Source organism: Xyrauchen texanus, chromosome 17 (assembly GCF_025860055.1).
Source record: "Xyrauchen texanus isolate HMW12.3.18 chromosome 17, RBS_HiC_50CHRs, whole genome shotgun sequence".
In the NCBI taxonomy this organism is placed as follows: domain Eukaryota; kingdom Metazoa; phylum Chordata; class Actinopteri; order Cypriniformes; family Catostomidae; genus Xyrauchen; species Xyrauchen texanus.
In genome coordinates this window covers 36,160,720-36,177,291 of record NC_068292.1, presented here as the reverse complement: position 1 = coordinate 36,177,291, position 16,572 = coordinate 36,160,720, and the positions used below count along the sequence as shown (strand labels likewise).

At 40.6% G+C, this 16,572-nt stretch overlaps 1 long non-coding RNA gene across 1 annotated transcript in view; it reads left to right on the top strand.

Moving 5' to 3' along the window:
* The window catches only part of LOC127657712 (uncharacterized), a 42,760-nt gene extending 26,492 nt beyond the window's left edge, over positions 1–16,268 (top strand). Inside the window, exons 2-3 of the long non-coding RNA XR_007972315.1 lie at positions 5,980–6,254; positions 16,091–16,268. This is a non-coding gene — a long non-coding RNA (uncharacterized LOC127657712). The remainder of the gene's footprint in view (positions 1–5,979; positions 6,255–16,090) is intronic.
* The last annotated feature ends 304 nt before the right edge of the window (positions 16,269–16,572 follow it).

Here is a 16,572-nt window from a genome sequence, read left to right as displayed (position 1 = left end):
AGTAGGCCTGTCAGGATAACTACTTTTGTTGGATGATATATTGTCCCAGAAATAATTGCGATAAACGATATTATTGTCATTTTAATGCTATTTTATGCCACTGATATAATGACAATAAAATAGCATAATAATGCAAGTACACCCTTTCAAAGAGCAATGAACTTAAAATTTGTATGAATTAAAAGACCACTTTTTTAAGGTATCGGTCTCATCTCGGAATCGACCGCATTTTTACTCAGTCTTGTCTTGGTCTCAGACAAAGAGGACACTGTATTTTATTTCAAGACCGGTCAAGACCACAACTGCGGGGATATCACTAAATTGCCAGTGCATTGTCTGAATTATTTGTTAACATTATTACTGTGATTGGATGTAAAACTTCCTGCTTCAAATGCAAGCAATAACTTGACTCATTTCTATTTTTTTAATTTTTGTTACTGTTAACGGCTGTCACCCCTCCCCGCCCCCTTCACACCCACTTCACGAAAGTGAATGTGGTAGACAGGAGAAGAAACTGTGGCTGTCTGAGAGATATCAGACAAATCTTCTGTAGTACAATTTGGCAACCTAAACCAGTGTTTCCCAACCAAATTGTCCTGTTTTAAACAAGTCCAAAAACACAGTGATTCGATGTGTAGATTCTGAGGTACTGTAATCTTCACGGTGAATGGAGGCCGGGCGGCTGCTCCCAGTTACTAGTGCCTGCCGGATCTAAAATAGGGGTCCCAAACTCTAACATCTGTTAGTGCAACTTATGTGACTTAAGTGTTTTTTTCTCTCTATCAACAATGCTATTTTGACCTATTGCCTATTGCCTATTTGCGACTTATTGTCAGGTGCGACTTTATTTCTGGAAAATACAGTAAATAAATAAAAAATAAATAATAAAAAATGTATTTGCTGTGCTGTTGCAAGAATTAATTTGCAAGAACAAATCTACAAACTGGAAAAGACACAAATTTGTTGGTTTTTCATTATCCAATTAGCGCTCTTGGCATCTGTGACCTCATTATACAGCGTACCTACGTGCATGTTACTTAGAAGGTTTCCTCCATGAATGCAAATTCTGCAATACAATGCTTACCGAGAAGGCTGGAACCACGTCAAACTTTTGTCCCAATTGTCCCGATCAGTGAACGAGACTCATGTTGCGGAATAGAAGCAAAACTGAGGTATTTGCCCACCATGGAGGAGCATATTTTTTTTCTTTCTCTCTGAAAGTCTGGACATCAGCATTTCCATTGCATTTACAAGAAAGATGGATTTAGTCAAATAGGCTCATAAAAAGACAGAAAATTACAGATGTTGAAAATGAACGCAAGGGTGGGAAGTAGCCTAATAATGAGCTTCCACACACAAATATTCATTGTGGAAATAAAAAGACTGGTGTCTAAAATGTCCACCTCTAGTGTTAATTTTATCAGGAAACTGCATCGAAATGTAGTAAGTACCATGTAAAAGTCAGTAAATTCAGATTGCCTACTGATTGGTAGATAGAAATGTTGTTCCAAGACTAACAGCTATGTTAATCCAGGAACGTCTCGGGTTACTTAACTGTAACCCCTGTTTCTTGATAAAAGCGGAACGACAATTTAGGAACAACTTTAGGTGTGACCAGCTGTCAATATGTGTGCAACACGTCAGTGAAATTGACAGAATTTATAGCCTCTGCTGGTGACATCATTGGATGCACCTGTAGCAGGGCTATAAATAAATGCTTCACAGGTGCATCATCAGGTATTTTGTCTGAAGACCAGTCCTGGGGCATCCCAGTGCAGCATCTCGTTCCACTTTTATCTGGGAACAGTGGTTACAGTTAAGTAACCCGTGACGTTCCCTGTCAAAAAGCTACACTTTGATGCTGCGCTGATTTAGCGCTTTGGGTACGAGCGTGTGGATGTCCGGACCCCTTACGGTTGTGTAGTTGTGCTCACAAGAGCGCGAGAGGTCTCAGACATGAGCTTGTGATGTTGACTCAAGGACATAAGAGCTCGTAGTAGCATGAACATCCAAACTATAAAATCTTATGAATGTGTGCGGAGAGGACCAGCCTGCCGCATCACAAACATGCTGCAGAGGGACACCTCTAGCCCAGGCTGTAGAGGAGGCGACCCCTCTGGTAGAGTGAGCCCTGATACCTACTGGTGAAGCTTGACCACGTGCCACATAGTCTGCTTGGTGGCGTCCGCCCCCCTGTTGTGGCCCCCTTGGCAAACGAATAGTTGCCCTGACTTACGCCATTGGCTAGTGCAGTGGACATAAGTCTGAAGGGCATGGACTGGACAAAGTCCGTGAAGTCTTTCCTGCTCCGGCATTGTAAACATTGTGAATGGATCCTGGTCCTAGAAGGAGATTTCAGTTGCATGGCTCCACGAATGAAGCGAACGAGCAGAGGATGTCTCCCCAACGGCACCTCATCAATCAAGGCATGGCAAGCTGATAGAATGGCCACGTAAATTCTGGGCCATATATGTGCCATCGCTTCCAGAACCAGGGGGGCTGGGTGACTTAGAGAGAAGTAGAGGGGACATTGCGCTGTCTGTTGGGAGGTGAAGAGGTCTGCTTCTGCTCTGTAAAATCTCACCCAGATTTGTTCCACTACCTCGGGGTGGAGTTTCCACTTCCACGTCGGTATTTTCTATCTGGACAGTAAATATGCACCCTTATTCAGGCATCCAGGGATATAAACTGCTCTGATTGACAGGAGCTTGCCCTGGGCCCAAAGGAGAATCTGCTGTACCAGTCTGTTGAGCTGGCGTGAACGTAGACCAATTTGATGGTTTATGTAAGAGACTACTGCTGTGTTGTCCACCCGCACCAGGACATGGCAGCCTCTCAGTTACTGGAGATAGTATTTCAGAGCCATAAATTCCGCCATCAACTCGAGGCAGTTGATGTGCCAATCGAGCTGATGACCCTCCCATTCCCCTTGAGCTGGACGACCACTTAAGACTGCACCCTGGCCCGTCAGGGAGGCGTCTGTCATTAGCAATTTGCGATGGCAAGACGCACCTAGAATGGGACCCAAAGTGAGGAACCTGGGTCTGAACCACATAGCGTAACCCTTATCTGCCTTAGGGGACTGGCCCGTGGATGAAATCCCTTGGCTTTGAGCCACAACTGAAACGGTCTCATGTGCAGAAGGCCCAAAGGGATCACCGAGGACGCAGATGCCATGAGACCTAGTATTCGTTGATACTGATGAACAGTGCAACCTTGGCCTAGCCTGACTTAGTTCAGGGTGTTCTGAATGGACACGATTCAAGCGGGAGACAATTGTGCCCGCATCATGATCGAATTCCATACAATGCCCAGATAAGTAATTTCCTGAGTGGAAGAGAGAACGCTCTTTTTGACGTTGAGTCTCAGACCCAGAGAAACCAGATGAGCTAAGATGATATCCCTGTGCTGAACTGCCAGTTCTTGTGACTGTGCTAGTATTAGCCAGTCATATATATAATTCAGACTGTGGATGGGTTATAGGGCTAGGCCGAATGGAAGAACCTGATATTGGAAAGCTTCACCCCCGAAAACGAACCTCAGGAACTTCCTGTGTTGTGGCAGAATTTCTATATGAAAATATGCATCCATGAGGTCGATCGTGACCAACCAATTATAACTGTCAAGACACGACCGTCTTGACAGTTAGCATCTTGAACTTGAACGCCCTGATTGAGCGATTCAAGCCTCGAAGGTCAAAAATTGGACACAACCCCCTGGCGGTAGCTTCCGCGCTGCCAGGTTCTCTGAGATGGGTATCAATTTTGACACTTCCTGTTGAGGGGATGTTGAGTATTCCGCATCCTGGACTAAGGCAGGAAGCAACGGAACACCCAACATTTTGCTGGAAACCTATAACTCTTGACACACCAGAGGCGGCGGGAATGGAGAGGTTTCATGGGGATATCGGGAAGGTACAGGTGAATGCTTCACGTGCCCCTACCCGAGGGGGGCTACCTCCACAAGGCTGGGCGCAAAACTGTCAGGGCTTTTTCTTCTTAGAAATTACTGCCCTGAGGTCTTGCTTTGGGGACTGCAGAGGGCGATGAGCCAGCACCCAGTCTCTACGAGGGGGAGCACAACTCGCCACGGTTTGTTTTTGAGCCTCCCTTCTGGAAGGACCGTGGCGGGGCTGGGTGGCCGACGGCCCCTCCCCTTGAGTGCGGCGAGGAAGGAATTGCCCGAAGGCTTCCTTGTGACTCTTTGCCTTCTGGAACCTGGTGATAACTACCTTCATAGCGTCACCAAATAAGCCAGAAGGTGAAACCGGGGCATCGAGTTGGAAAACTTTGTCCTTGTCTCTGATGCCCGACAGGTTGAGCCATAAGTGTCTCTCCGTGCTGACTAAAGCAGACATAGACCGGCCAATGGCACGAGCCACCTGCTTGGTCGTGCGGAGAGACAGATCCATGGCTCAACGAAGCTCAGGGAAAGCCTCTTCATTTACCGTGTTGCCCGCACTCATGTCCTTCAAAAGATAAGCCTGGTACGCCTGTAACACTGCCATAGTGTGCAGGGCAGCACCAGCCTGACCTGCTGCCTGAGAAGCCTTGCCCACAAGCGTGGAGGTGGTCCTGCATGGCTTTGTGGGGAGAGTGGGTCTCTTTAGTGATGATGCCGACCCAGGCAAGAGACAACCCGCAAGTGTCTCTTCTACCGGTGGCATCACTGAATACCCCCGTGCCTCAGCCCCCATGATAGTCGAATATGTCGCCGTCGAGGGCGCGAAGACAAAGGAAGTAGAAGGTTTCCTCCATGAACGAGAGAGCTCATCATGAAGGTCATCAAAGAAAGGAAGGGACTAAAATAGCGTTCCCTTACTTTTTTTTGCTCTTCTAGTTTGGAGCATTAAAGGGGGGTCTCTTGTTCATGTGGCCAGTCTAACTTTAGCCTGGCCAGAGCCCGAGTAACCACCTCAAGTAATTCCTCATCCGCTTTATTATTGTGCGTGGAATGTTCAGAGGTTTAGCATCCCCCTCGTGACCCGAAGAGGCGCCGAAACGTGCTTCAGGCTTACGAGAAGGATCAGCTGGATCTGGGGAGAGAGTGAGCGATAGGGACGGACCCGTCTCTTGCTCCTCGGCCAGATCTACGCGAGAGCCCCACGATGAACGAGTGGTTGCTGGCTCTTGGAAGTAAGCGAAACGAGTGCGAAGCATTTTGACTGAAACAGATCTCAATGCTCGCACCAGCCCCGCCCCAACGCAAGAGTAGCATGCTCTTCCCCCAAACACACAAAACAAAACTGGTGTGTGTCCGTTTCAGCCATAGAGTGTAAACATGGGAACACACACCGCTTGCTTTGTTTATCAGTCATTATTTTTCATCTTTTTTTTTAAGAAAAGAGAAAGGTTTCTGCGCGCTGCCTATAACCTATAACTCCTAACAGAGTAAAGTAGAAAGTTCTGACAGTCAAGAAGCACAACAAACACAGAATTATCTGAAGACAAAAGATCTGACAATGCACCTGTGATGGATCAATTTATAGTCCTGCTACAGGTGCATCCAATGATGGCTATAAATTCTGGTCAATTTCATTGACGTGTTACACATATTCACAGCTGGTCACACCTAAATTTAAAGCTAAATCAGCGCAGCATCAAAGTGTAGCTTTTGAACAGGGAACATATCTTATAGGCAACTCATGTTATTTCACATTCTAAATGTTTTCAAACATAAACTGCAGTACACTAACAAAGATTTAACAGAGTGCAATAAAAAGTTTTATCATAGTTACATTTTTTACATGCTTTAACAGGCTACGATACCTTCAGCAGACTTTACATGACAATATTGAGCAAAAGCAGGGGAATAGCTTTCAGACACAAAAAAAGAAAAAATTTGATTTAACATAAGCATGCTGTGCTTCATCTCCTCAGTGAGCAGATCCCTGAGAGGAGGCTCCTAAAGCCATCTAAGACCACAGACATGCGGGAAACAACTTTCATTAACCTCTTTGTGTTTTCATGTTGCAAAAAGGTGGACACTCCCCCCTTTTCCTTCCCAATAATAAGACGACAGAGGGGAGTGTAAGAGCAGGAGGTCTCCAGCCTCAGGACCAGGCAGCACATAACGGGCCCTCCTCCATACGTGTAGATGAAGTGGGGGAGACTGAGCAAGCAATGCCCAACCCCTACTCCACAGCTGGAGCTCTGGAGTAATGAAAGGGAGGGCGACAGGTCTGGGATTTCAGGCCTCCACTGTGGAGATACTCTTTCTCCCTGCCCTGCAGGCAGCAAGGATAGAGCTCACAGGTCAGGATTCTTGCACTTGCTTGCTTTATTCCTCTGACAACCAAGCTAATCACACTTCTCACAATGCCATCTAGGTTTGTTCTAGAGTCTGCCTCAAAAAACTATGGGTTGCAATTTAATCCCTCAGGCTGGTTTGATCATATTTTGCTCCTTTTGTCCCTCATTTCTAAGGGATTTTACAGAATGTTTATGTTCTCACTCAGTCTGGTTCCGGAAGTAAAAAAAAAAAAACATTTATTTTCTCCATAGTTAAATAGACTTTTACAATAACTTGTAAACCTTTAAAGACCTACATTAAATCTCTATAAGGATGACCCGCTGGCCTGGGTCCAGTGTGAGAGAGTTTCTGACCAGTTGACAGCACTGTCACTTGCACAATTGTGCCAATGCTACATTGCCACTCCATTATGCATTAATAAATCATGTACATGTGTTTTTATGCCTTACACACTTAAACATTTCATGTGATGTATTAACTATTCATATTGTTTAAAATGCTGCTGATTTAACCCTGCTGGCTAATAAAGACAGGACTTGAAATTGCATTGAAATAGTTGAAGTTGCAAGAATTACTTGTGATAGTCTTAGAAGCATTAGTAATAATGGGCTGAAAATTACAAACCAATCATGTTTCGCATTATATACCATAATTTTCCAGCAAAAGTGTGTTTATGAATATATCTGTCATAGAGTCACATTATATATACAGTATATATATATACACACACACATTTTTAAACATTTGTAAATAAATCTTAACATTTAATGAAAACAAAAATAATATCCTTGCGCATACTGTATAAAATTACATTGCTCAAGATAAAACAGAAAATTTTGTGTGATGGGGCCAGTAATGTTGTTGGCAGGACAAGTACAAATCTGAAAGTTCCAGAACAGCAGAAAATAAATGCCACTACCCAGCATTGTTCCCAGATCCTTTCTTTCTTCTCTGCAGGCTAAGTCACACTAAGATGTATTAACGTTATGTTAATACCTCCATCCGGTAAAAACGCCCATGGTGGCCCCTAGGAGCACATGAAAACACACGCATACACATAACCACAGAGTCTCCTGTGCTTCGCCCCCATCGTTTCTAATGTGCATTCCATCCTCCCACCAGCCTCTGCGTTTGCACTTCCATTTTCTTGCAGTATCAGAGTGTGAGCCTTGGGAGGCAACCTGCCACAGACAGACCTGCCAAATAAAAGCTCATTACTGCTAATGCTGCTCTAACATGCCACTCACTGGGGGTGGGCCAACTTAGGTCATGGTTCAGCAAAGCAGGGCACCAACTAAAGTTATTTACACTCTCACCAGTTGTTCCCATGCGGTTAACCCGCTTAGGGTGATGCTGGGACATCCCGCAGAGCTTCAGATACAAAGGGAAGAAGATGCCTTGTTTAACTCACTTCTTTGATAGTAAACATAACACACTTGACTTTAAAACTTTGCAAGCAACTTTGCTAACTTCAGGTCCTGCTCAAAAAAAAAGAAAGACTTCAATTGATGGCGATGAAGGAAGCTGCTAGTAATTTGATGACTGAAATTAGGGCAATTTAATATTTCAAAACACTGACAATGAGCAGAGGTAAACACTGTTGGGGATAATTGCATAATTACTAAAAAATTATGTAATTACATTATATTATACATTTTTATCAAAAAATCATAAGGGGAAGATCATTACACAAGCATTTTACCATACATTTACATTTATGCATTTTGGTAATTCAAAGTCATTACAGTGCATTCAAGCTATACTTTACATTTACCAGTTGGGCTACAGGAACATGTTTCTGTACTAGTTAGCAACTTGAAGAAAGAAAAAAAAAACACATTCTCAATGCTGTTATCAACCACTAATAAACCTTTAACCAACATTTTTTTTTAATAATAAAAAAGCTATTGTAATCCACCTCTAAAAACAAACTTTACAGTAGCTTTGTGGACCTGATGTTGGAGTGGGACAAACAAGATTGAAAAGTGTTTCTCCATCAATGAAGTTGAATAATATAAACAAACCAATAAAATGGTACTTCGCCATCCTGATTAAATAATTGCTAGCTTTGTAAGTGTGTGTTGTAGACTAGTGGGTTTAATAGTTGTGAAGAGGGCACAGGCTGACTGTCAAGACTATGCTGAGCTCTCTTGGGAGTGGATTGTAGGGTTTCTAATGTATTACTCTTGGAATTTGACCTGATTTCCAGAACGTCCTTAGTCGAAGAGAGGTGCATAGAGTGGTCATTTTCCAGAAACAGACCCTCTCATCCCCCTTGGGTTAGTTTTTTTTAACCCCTAAACACCATATAAATTAAGAGCAGTTATGAGGAATGATGATTGGTCTTTACCTCCAGATATTACCAAAGTCTTAGTGAGCAATAACACCAAGTCAAGTCAAGTGTTTTTTTTTTTTTCGTTTCAACCATATACAGTTAGTACAGTACACAGCAAAACGAGACAATGTTCCTCCAGGACCATGGTGCTACATAAAAACAACAAAGGACCAACACAGGACCACATGAGACAACACAACGAAATAAAATACCTATATAAAATACCTATATATACCTATATAAAGTGCACATGCAAACATGTGCAAAGTACGGGACAGTACAACAAATGTCTGACAATGAACAGGACAATAGACACAGTGCAGCGCCGACCAGTACTCAGTAGTGCAAAAAGATGACAGTTTCTAAAAACGTAAACATAACATACTATGAGATAGTGTTCTATGCACATAGCAGTTATTGAGGTAGCAGACAGTTATAAAGTGACAGTAATTAAAGTGCAACTCAGGACACGTGTGTCTGTGTGTGTCAGTCCAGTCTCTGAGTATTGAGGAATCTGATGGCTTGGGGGAAGAAGCTGTTACACAGTCTGGCCGTGAGGGCCCGAATGCTTCGGTACCTCTTGCCAGACGGCAGGAGGGTAAAGAGTTTGTGTGAGGGGTGTGTTTTTTGTAAATTAACTGTACTTTGTGTACCAAGTAACACAAAGTGCATTTTTGGATATTACCAAAATAAAATAAAATCCAGTATTTATCAATCCATACTACAGTACACATACACCCTCTTGTGCTATAGCTGAGTCACTTCATGAATAGGGGTCTTAACTTGAAATGGACACTACCGACCATATGTATCTTGCCCAGTTGGGTAAACAATATTCCTTCACAAATCTGTAAACATGTTATACACAAACACTGTAATTCTGTTCCACGTAAACCAACCAAGTGGAAAGATTACACCATTGTGTTTACAACTACATGGTGTTAATGATGGGACAAAAAATTGGATGGGGAGCCCCCCTCTAGAACTACACCTGTTGCTGACGAAGCACTGTTTGGGAGGAGTAAACTTTACATATGTGACATATGCTTACAGATGCATTTAAACTTGACCAGGTTTCGGATGTGGTTTGAGTGAACAGATTTATATTGCGGTCTTTTTTTTTTTTTTTTTTTTACTTTTTTGTGATCGAATATGAATGAATAGGTGTGGAAATTGGCGTAGTTATGGTGGTGGAGTGGGCTAAAGCACATAACTGTTAATCAGACGGTCGCTGGTTCGATCCCCACAGCCACCACTACTGTGTCCTTGAGCAAGGCACTTAACTCCAGGTTGCTCATGGGGGATTGTCTCTGTAATAAGTGCACTGTAAGTCACTTTGGATAAAAGCGTTTGCCAAATGCATAAATGTAAATGTAAACATAAATTCTACAAAGTGTTTACAGATCTAAGGTAAAAGAACAACCAAAATTTCATTGCCCTAGAATACAGTCATTGTTTGGAAACATTTTGAGAATCAAATGTCTAATAATATTAATTTGAAGCAAGCATGTTGGTCCAGACAATCATGGCCTGATATCTAGGGATAACGAAAGGCTTTCCACATCAAAGTCTGCACATTTACCTTCAGGAGATCCCAGAATCGAATTGTTTAATTCATAATGAACGATTTAATCATAGAACACTTCCAAAAATATGACGTGACCACACTGCCCTTCCAAGAACAACTGATCTGTCCCTGTTCTCTTTCAGCATGACTAAAGAACTGAAAAACTCCTCTGCTTCTCTAGCAGGGCCTGCACCACCAGGCACAAAATGATGCATTCACATACCACCGTAAGAGTCTGGTCTTTAATGGTCTGGAACCTGTGCAGTGAGGACAGATTTCCAGAGAGGCTGTTGTCACTCATAGTGATGTTTGGTCTCCTATCTTCAGCTTGTTCAAGGCGGCTCAAGTGTAAAATATCCTTAAATGTACAGAATTACAGATAAATCTGTTTTATTTACTGTCAGACAGAAGTAAAAAAACAAATAATTTTTTTTTTTTAAATTATTTGTCATGTATGTATTGAAAAGGAGGAACCAATCACAAAATAAGCCCTTTAAGGAATAGTTTGGCCACATTTTTCACATGTGATTTGTGTGAAAGTAAATAAATGGCATCGTTATTGTAGCACCTCTAGTGTTAATATCCCCAGGAAAATGCTGCAATACAAGCCACGTTAAAATTATTTTGCAACAAATATAGGTATAGTAACGTGATTTTATGAGACCAGGTTAAAAGAATTGTCTTCCTTGGTTGCATCCCACCCATGTTTCTCTGAAGTTGCCAACTGAAATTTGTAATTTTTCGACCTTTACAGATAAAAAAAGGCTGCCCATCATTAAATATTTATTTAATCAACGAGCCAAGAAATCTACTGATGGCTGTTTACACACACACCAGCTCTTTGCTGGGGAGTGGGATGAAAGGGAGGAACATTAGCAAAACTGTTTTCATAAGAGGTGAAGTGTGGTTTTCAACACATTCCTTATTCCAGAGCATAGTGGTTTCTGGAGTCACTGCAATATGACCTCATTACCTTATAAAAAGGACAATTATAGAGGATATCATCTAAGTGGAGTAATAAATGTAGCGTAAAGACATGGAGAAGAAAGGGGCACTTTTGGCACATGCTTTGAAAAGGAGTCACAGAGCATTCAGTCATTCCCTGACCAAGCAAGGCCTCGTTGACAGAGGTAGAGATGGCATCCACTGATAACAGTTGTTCATCATCACATTGCTCTCTGATACTGCATGGCACAGCTAGAGGAGATGGGCCCACACTTACTTCAAACTGGCCGCCAACCAACAGGTCACAGTCTTGCATCATAATGTCTTGCAAATGAACCTCTGGGAAGAGAGGACAAAAGCCATAAATGATGACAAGTTGACAAAGTGATGAGGGGTAGAGAAAATGTAAACAATCGCCTGCCAGAAATGATTCCTCCCAAAATGGGCTCTTTACTGGATTTAAAATGTCAGGAAGCGGTGATGAAGGGCCTTGGCCAGAACAGGCGGTATCATATATTACAGAGTTTGAGGAAAAAAGAATTCTAGTGTTCGTAATATAGCATCAAAAGGGTTTCTCACGATTCAGCTAATAAATATCGCGATTGGTGATATGAAGACTCTTTGCTGGATTAAGCTCTCAGGTCTGTCAAGGTTTGATAAAACCTCAGCTATATCTTCATAAAGCAATGCCATTAGGCACATACCATCGTAGCCTGACCTCATTGCCAATCAGAAGTGGCATATGTCCTCTTGTTCCAAACTTCTAAAAAAAAATAAAAAATGTAAATAAATGGTGTGGCAGAAATCACTCATTCACATGTATATATTTGGTAAAATATAAATGTGTCAAACTTCCAGCAAGCTTCACTGGTCTATTACACAAATGTGGGTGGTGATCACAGCCTGTAAAGTTTAGTTGTGATTTTGCTTGGTTATAAAAAAACAATATTTTTTGATAAACAAAGCACATATATATATATATATATGGCTTTCGATTTTTTTGTACACGACAGGTGTACACCCGAAAATTTACGCAATTAATCACACTTCCCCCGGACCATAATAAGGAAGAGTTCTGAGAAATGCAAGCTTGTAGTACCACCTGTTTACTCCAGAGGGCAGTAAGTGAAATTTCAGCTGTATGAGCAACGCACAGTTTATACAGTGAAGAAAACACTTCAGTTGGCAGAACAACACAAACCTGCGTTACGTTCTTGCGTTCAAAACACTTGAAGGAGCACAAATGCGAACTAAGGGATCTCAAGATGTGTATTAAATGTGAGTATTAAACTATATTTATCTCAATAAAGTGACCTAAAAATTTGATGTTTATGATGCAACGCACCCGAGACACTACACAAGCATGTCTGTCGCAGGGTGTGGCTGGACCTCCAAAATTTGGAAGTTACCCATAAAAATTTTATCACGAATAAAATCAAAGAAATTTCCTTCAAACTTATTTATAAGTACTACCTCACTAATTATTTTCTTGTAGAGAGATTTAATTGTGATGTCAATATATTCTGTACATTTTGTGGTCTGCAGGCGGAAACATTTTTTCATTTATTTTGGAGTTGTCCCTACTCTACTTGTTTTTGGTCTGATTTCTGCAAGATTGTTAGAGATCTTATTATTCCCAGCTTTCAACTTTGTTTTGAAAATGTTTTTTTTTTAGCTATTACATGTCTCTTCATAAGGAATATTACTTGATTAATGTTCTGCTTTTGTTGGCAAAGTTTAGTATTCATAAATGTAAGTATGGTGGTTGAAACCATTAGTTTTAATTTTTAATTCAGAGGTTCAGCAATACCTAAGAACAATTTCCAATTTGAGTAACAAGAAAGCTGAAAAGTGTATTGAAATATGTAAACAATTTGATATTTTTATTAAACTGTTTATTTATTTATTTTCCTTTTTGTTGTTGTTTGTTTTAATATACCTATTGGCTCTAGATGTAAAAGTTTTGTAAAAAAATACAAAAATGTCTGATGCAGTTGTACATTGATGGTCCTTAAACAAGACCTCATAATAAATCTCATTCACTTGTGAAATGGATTGCTGTGAACTGTATGCCAATGATTGACTTATGTTCAATAATATGGTAGTAAACAATACACTGTATTCTAAAGCCATTTTTTGTATTGTCTTATCAATGATTAACTCTTCTGCCACAAGAATGTAATGCATTTTAATTATCTGAATATTTATATATATATATATATATATATATATATATATATATATATATATATATATATATATAATTTTTAAATACTGAAAGATAACCATGTATAATTATATATTGATATAAATATGTATAATCATTATATATTGAATTATTGTTATATGAGGGGCTTTCTCAGCAAATATTTGTATATGCGATGAATCGCGATTAATTAATCGGGACACCATGTCATTAATTCGATTAAAAATTGTAATCGATTGACAGCCCAATATATATATATATATATATATATATATATATATATATATATATATATACATATATATATATATACATATAGGGGTTTTGACCAATTAATTTACATGATCTTTACAGACATTCAGATTACTGGATAAGGTGATATATATATACACTCACCTAAAGGATTATTAGGAACACCATACTAAAACTGTGTTTGACCCCCTTTCGCCTTCAGAACTGCCTTAATTCTACGTGGCATTGATTCAACAAGGTGCTGAAAGCATTCTTTAGAAATGTTGGCCCATATTGATAGGATAGCATCTTGCAGTTGATGGAGATTTGTGGGATGCACATCCAGGGCACGAAGCTCCCATTCCACCACATCCCAAAGATGCTCTATTGGGTTGAGATCTGGTGACTGTGGGGGCCATTTTAGTACAGTGAACTCATTGTCATGTTCAAGAAACCAATTTGAAATGATTCGAGCTTTGTGACATGGTGCATTATCCTGCTGGAAGTAGCCATCAGAGGATGGGTACATGGTGGCCATAAAGGGATGGACATGGTCAGAAACAATGCTGAGGTAGGCCGTGGCATTTAAACGATGCCCAATTGGCACTAAGGGGCCTAAAATGTGCCAAGAAAACATCCCCCACACCATTACACCACCACCAGCAGCCTGCACAGTGGTTACAAGGCATGATGGATCCATGTTCTCATTCTGTTTACGCCAAATTCTGACTCTACCATCTGAATGTCTCAACAGAAATCGAGACTCATCAGACCAGGCAACATTTTTCCAGTCTTCAACTGTCCAATTTTGGTGAGCTCTTGCAAATTGTAGCCTCTTTTTCCTATTTGTAGTGGAGATGAGTGGTACCTGGTGGGGTCTTTTGTTGTTGTAGCCCATCCGCCTCAAGGTTGTGCGTGTTGTTGCTTCACAAATGCTTTGCTGCATACCTCGGTTGTAACGAGTGGTTATTTCAGGCAAAGTTGCTCTTCTATCAGCTTGAATCAGTCGGCCCATTCTCCTCTGACCTCTAGCATCAACAAGGCATTTTCGCCCACAGGACTGCCGCATACTGGATGTTTTTCCCTTTTCACACCATTCTTTGTAAACCCTAGAAATGGTTGTGCGTGAAAATCCCAGTAACTGAGCAGATTGTGAAATACTCAGACCGGCCCGTCTGGCACCAACAACCATGCCACGCTCAAAATTGCTTAAATCACCTTTCTTTCCCATTCTGACATTCAGTTTGGAGTTCAGGAGATTGTCTTGACCAGGACCACAGCCCTAAATGCATTGAAGCAACTGCTATGTGATTGGTTGATTAGATAATTGCATTAATGAGAAATTGAACCGGTGTTCCTAATAATCCTTTAGGTGAGTGTATATAATTGTTATAGAGAACGCAAATATTTTAAGCTAAATAATTTATAGCAGATCATAACTGAAGAATTTATAGTATATTCACTAATTTCCATGAATTAAGCCTAGAACTCCCTATTTGGAATCCCAATCCCAAGTTTATTTTCCATGGGAACACTTCATACATCATATCGAGTTGTAAACTTGGGTCGCCTTACAACCCTATGGAAATGTAAAGTTTACTTAACCTTACATTTTAATGAAGAACCAATAAGTTGTTAACTAATGTGTTTTTTTTTTCTTTAGTCATGTATTTTCTCACCTAGGGTATGAAGTAAACCAGGAATGCAACATGTGTCCTTTTAAAACAATTGGTACTTTACACCCCTGTAGTCAATAGATTTTTTTTCTATTGCAGACAGATGTGCACATCCCTGAATACGTTTCAAATGTGCTCAAGGCAGCCAAGCATTCCATTCAAAAGCACATTGGTCAGAGTTTGGTTCTCCAAGGTCTAGAGAACATGTTTGAAACTGGGCATAGAGTATAGTCCACCTCCCTTCAGCAGAGCATGTAATACTGCAGACTAAGCTAAACTATGACAAAGCCAATGCCACATTTCTCATCTTGGTGCTTTATAATAAAAAAAATAAATAAATAAAAAAAACACCTCTATGATTTGTTTGGCAGTCATGTTAATACTGAGGCATAGCTGAACAGGTTCTGGCCAGTGTGCTACCATTAGTGCTCAAGGGATTGTAAAGTGCTATGGAAAAAACTTTACTCCTAAACTCTACCAATTACTATGCTAAAATTTAGAAACAATCACTATAATAATGAAACACTTAAATCAATGCACTGTATACAAAGTTTTCCACACAAAAAAGGGCAATGTTAATCAAAATTCTATTATAATTATGCATTCGAAATGCATAAGGATTACTTAATTTTCATAACAAATCATCCAACGTTTGTCGAAGAAACCAGGCAGAAACTGAAACAGGTTAGATTGTGGAAAAAAAAGAAAGAAAAAAACAGCTGAACTACAAAGAAAACCAGGAAACAGCAATTACTAGTACTACTAATACCACTGTATGGAGGTGAGGGCATGGTCAAGTGCCCGTCTGGGGAGAGAGAAAGCGGTAAAGACATCCACCTGAGAGTTATTGTTACTAATTACCATTTCCATGTTCACAGTGAGAGTTGGGGGAGATAAAAGACGGCCCAGTCCACCAAAAGGGAGAGAGAGAGCCCAGCTGAGAAGCTGTTTGTGAGTTGGCCGCTGCCATGTTTCAACGTTAGAGTGTTTAAATTGAAGCTTCACTGTTGCGCTTTAAGTGAATGTGTTTGTTTTCTGTTAATAAAAAGTGGCATTCATGAGTAAGAATGGCTGTGTCCCACTTCCTCCTTTTGATCCAAATACGAACATCTGTTACACCCTGCTAAAGATTTAAGAATGTTTCCTTGATACAGATATCACTGTGCTATATTTCTCAAATCTAAGAAGTGCGTGCAAAAATGTAAGTCTTCCCTACACAAAGGGGAGGACTTGTGCATTGGAATTGTGCATCTAATAGTTTGGAAACAACTAAATCGAATTATTCATTGATTTCCACAGTGTTCTTAAAATGTGTTGTTTTTCTAACTTTTACAACAGTAAAGCAAAGGTATTCTGAAAA